General features: G+C 50.0%; 2 long non-coding RNA genes across 2 annotated transcripts; both read left to right on the plus strand.

Annotated features, from left to right (window-relative positions):
* Positions 1–668: 668 nt before the first annotated feature.
* On the plus strand, positions 669–953 carry LOC125317408. The gene is made up of 3 exons (XR_007200064.1): positions 669–715; positions 818–861; positions 943–953. It is a non-coding gene; the product is annotated as an uncharacterized LOC125317408 (long non-coding RNA).
* Position 954: 1 nt separating this feature from the next.
* LOC125317407 lies at positions 955–1,766 on the plus strand. Its single transcript, XR_007200063.1, has 3 exons — positions 955–983; positions 1,068–1,108; positions 1,213–1,766. It is a non-coding gene; the product is annotated as an uncharacterized LOC125317407 (long non-coding RNA).
* Positions 1,767–4,501: the final 2,735 nt, after the last annotated feature.

Below are 4,501 nucleotides of genomic sequence, written 5' to 3' on the forward strand. Positions count from 1 at the left end.
GGGCATCCGTCTTTGCGGTTCTCAGAATAAGTCCTTCTTCTGCCAGGGTTCTTCGAGCCTCGTCGGCTCACCGTCGGTCTCGCCTAGATCGTCTCATTCCTCGTTTTCTCGGTCCTTGCGATCGTTCTTCTCGCCGAGGGTTTTCCCTCTTTGTCGCATCCCCTCCCTTGTCCTTTCCTGTGTCACTGGTGTCCGCACGAATTTGGCCCGGAGCTGCTCTGCCCTGCCGCACGGTCTGGCGTACGGGTGTAATAGGACGAGGCCCGGGGACTTGTAATTTGTGATGTAGGCTGTAGTTTGGCCTCTAGATGGCAGTCTTAGATTGACACAAGATTGCTGGAGCTGTTAAGTTCTCACGCACCCCTTTTGACTTTTGTCATGGCTTTCTTTCAGATGGGGAGGGATTAAATCCATGGCAGAGCGCCCCGGACCGGGCGAGGGGGTTCCCGCAGGAAGGTCGGTCACCGTTTGTGTTTGCGGGGCAAGTGCAAATGGTGGCTGTGTTACAGCATTGTTCTTTGTCTTTATTTTTAGGAGGTCAAGCCGGATCTCGGCCATCGAGGTGAAGCGAGCGAGGTAAGCGGTGACCGGTGGACCGAACTAGTTTTTCTTGCTCAGTTATCAATTTCTGGTGCGGCTCTAAGCGTCTGTTATTTTTTGTGCATTTCAGGCGGTCCACCGGCAAGATGTCCCGGCCTGGGATGCTGGCAGCCAGGTGGGTGCAAGATTAAGGTATAGGTGCAGTGTACTTTAATTGGAGGGGGGAGGTTGGGATTTCAGAGTCTTTCAGGGTGTTTTTTGCTTTGTTTCTTTGCAGGTGCTGCTGCTGCCTTGGACATGCCAAGAAATAGACACAATCAGGTGAGTTGGCCTTTAAGCGGGGCAAGTAATAGGTGAGCGGTATGTGGCGGTGAACTAAGCATGTACCTTTTTGCCTCGCAGGTATTTTCCGGCCCGCCTCTGGAATCGGATGAAGATTTGAGGTGAGCCGGGGTACCGGTGCGGATGACCCCCGGGGATTAATATTCTCGAGGGCCACGGTGACGTTTTCTGTTTTGTCGTCTTAGGTACCGTGAGCAGCCGCAGAGCCGAAGTTTGGAAGCGGCAGGTAAGCGACGAGCCTCGGCACTTAGGAGGGAGGGAGGCCTTGCGCAAGGGGCGGCTTTTGGGACGTCTCATCGCGGTCTGAATTTTTTTTCTGAATTTTTGCAGCCGCCGAAACAGACCCCGGGGACCGTATCGACATCCACGGCGCCCGTGCGTTCATTTCCATCGAGGACGCATTTTGTCGGCTCGTCTTCCAAAAGCTAAGTGTCGGGACCGGTGGTGGGGGACAAGGGAAAACCCTTTGGAATTGCAGGAGGCAATTTGAAGTTAGCTTAGAGGAGAGGGCCGTAGAGGGGTAGGTCCCTCGGAAGTAAAGGGAGAGGGTTTCTCCTCAGCATCGCCCGACCTTTTGCCGGGCGGGACGGTTCCGACCCGTCTCCGCGTTCTCACGAGCTTCGCGTCGTCGGCCTTCTCCGAGTCTCGACGTCGTCGCGGATCTTTTCGCCCGAGGAGCTCGCCTTCGGGTCCGGAGCGATCGCCCCGGTCCCCTAGCAGTTGTTGCCTTCTTCTCTAGGCCTACTGAGTGAGCTTCTTGAGCATCCTCTTAACAGCTTTGGTACTACCTTCTTGTAGGGACTTATGTTTTGCCATCATGTGCTATTGCCATAGAGCTTTCTTTCCTTTGGCATCATCAGCTTCTGGCTCATCTTGCATTAGGAATCTTGTTACCATCAGGTGAAACTGCTGGGCAGTTTCAACTTGTGTCTGTGTTCTGTAGGTTGTGTCTATGTTCTGTAGTGTCTGTTGTCCTCTGTGTCACGGGGCTTTGTTGCATGTCAGTGATTTTTTTTTTTTGCATTGTTCTGGGCTGTATTGCCTGTACTCTACTTGCCTACTTGCCCGGATGGGGCTTATTCTGGCATCTTTACCTTTTTACTTCTTGAGAGCGGAGGAAGTACGCAAGATGTTCTCATCCATCTTCCTTCTCAGTTTTGGTCCTGGCTTCTTTTCACATACCATTCCCTTGGACTTCTGTAGGGAGTGTATCGGACCCTCCCTCCGTGACCGCAGCATTTCAGTAGGTTCCGTCGCCTCTAAGCGTATCGCGCTCGAGAACTAATCTTCCGGAGACTCGTCTCGAGCCCTCGCGTCATCTTATTTTAATTCGGGGTGCCGCCCGTCCGCGCGCCGCTTAGGGTCGGAGCCGCCCCGCCCCGGCACGTAGAGTCACAGTTAGGTAGAACGGTCATAAAACTTAAGGGTTCATCTATTTTCTATGGGGTTTTGGGCAGAAAATTTATGGGCCCGGCGTGGGGATAACTCCTAGCCACGGGCCGCTCTCCGACCGCTTCACATTTTCCTGCAGGTCCCGAGGCAGCTTTGGATCTCCACGGTCACCGACGCTACCGATTTTTTCCCCGAATCTACGGCTCAACGTTGAGGAGCGGCAGCCAGGGAAGATGTATCAAAGTATCTTCACTGGTGGAGTGTTTTGATGAATGGCTGCAGTCAGTGTGTAAGCTGAAGAGCATGAGACTGTCTGTATCTGTGTGTGAGAGGTTGTGTCTGCCTATGTGTTTGTGTTTGCCTGTGAGAGTGTGTGTGTGGACTGGGTCTAACCTTGTGTGTTTGGTTTTTGCCTTTCAGGTTTTCAACACACTTTTAAATTTAGAATAAAAAAACCCCAGCCGGGGGGTTTTTTTTTTTTTCCCCTCCGGCTGGGTTTTTTTTTCCTCGGTCCCGGCCGGTCTGCGAGGCGACGTTCATCGCCAAGGTTTGGGTGCGGACCGTGCCGGGGCCGGGGTTTTGTCAGGCAGGACGATTCGGAGGCTCTCGGGAACCCTGTTCCCGAGGGGCCAGGGTGAGGAGAGTGGTTGAGCTGACGGTGGGATTGTGGGGAAGCTGAAAGAGGTGTGAGTGTGTGTGTGTGTGTGTGTGTGTGTGTGTAATGGTTCTAACCTTGTGTGTTTGGTTTTTGCCTTTCAGGTTTTTCAACACACTTTTAAATTTAGAATAAAAAAACCCCAGCTGGGGGGGTTTTTTTTTTTTTCCCCCCCGGCTGGGTTTTTTTTTTTCCTCGGTCCCGGCCGGTCTGCGAGGCGACGTTCATCGCCAAGGTTTGGGTGCGGACCGTGCCGGGGCCGGGGTTTTGTCAGGCAGGACGATTCGGAGGCTCTCGGGAACCCTGTTCCCGAGGGGCCAGGATGAGGAGAGTGGTCGAGATGACGGTGGGATTGTGGGGAAGCTGAAAGAGGTGTGAGTGTGTGTGTGTGTGTGTGTGTAATGGTTCTAACCTTGTGTGTTTGGTTTTTGCCTTTCAGGTTTTTCAACACACTTTTAAATTTAGAATAAAAAAACCCCAGCTGGGGGGGTTTTTTTTTTTTCCCCCCCGGCTGGGTTTTTTTTTCCTCGGTCCCGGCCGGTCTGCGAGGCGACGTTCATCGCCAAGGTTTGGGTGCGGAACGTGCCGGGGCCGGGGTTTTGTCAGGCAGGACGATTCGGAGGCTCTCGGGAACCCTGTTCCCGAGGGGCCAGGGTGAGGAGAGTGATCGAGATGAGAGTGATGGTGGGGTTCTGTGGAACCTGAAAGAGGTGTGTGTGGTGGATGACTGTTATGTTCTCCCTGTGGTGCTGTTGTTTTGGGTTTCCTCTAGCAATAAAACAAAATGTAGCAAGTTTTCCAGAAATAGAATAATTGTTATATTTTATTGATATGTATTTGGCTTGTGTTGCTCTGTATTGGTCTGTATTTGTGTTTGTTGCTGCATTTCCATGTATTCCTCTGTATGCAAATTGGACTTTTACCAGTGTGTATATGGATTGTATTTGTACTTTATTTGTATACATTGCTGTTTCTGTATATTTTGCTAGAGTGTAAATACAAAAATCCATTCAATAAAGTTGAATAAACCCTAGAACCCTAATAAAGATAACCAGCCTCCCCCCCCCCCCGGCGCCTGTCTTTCTTTGGTGTGGTTTAGTCATTTTTCCACTGTATTTCTTGCTTTGCTTTACTTTTTAGTCTATTCCTCACTTTACTGTTCTCTGTCTATATTTCTGTGTCTGTGTTTCTTTTTGTCACTGTTTCTACCTCTGTCTCTCAGTTTCTCTTCTTCTCACTCTCTCCAATTATGTTTCTCTCTAGGTTTATTTTCCTATTTCTTTTAAACTATTTCCTTGTTTGATGCCATTTCTTTGCTTCTCTAGAACTCTGTTTCTTTGCTTTTCTATTTCGCCTTATTGCTCTGTTTCTGTCCTTCTCTATTTTTCTCTTTAACTCTGTTTCTTTGTTCCTCTGTCTTTATTCCTGTGCTTCTCTACTTTTCTCTTTCCTTTTCTCTCCAACTCTACTTTTCTCTTTCTCTCTAACTTTAACTTTACTTTCCTCTTTCCCTCAAACTCTTTAGCTTCACTTTCCTCTTTCTGTCCAACTTTAACTTTTCAACTTTACTTT

This window comes from Corvus hawaiiensis, chromosome 26, assembly GCF_020740725.1.
Source record: "Corvus hawaiiensis isolate bCorHaw1 chromosome 26, bCorHaw1.pri.cur, whole genome shotgun sequence".
NCBI classification, from domain to species: domain Eukaryota; kingdom Metazoa; phylum Chordata; class Aves; order Passeriformes; family Corvidae; genus Corvus; species Corvus hawaiiensis.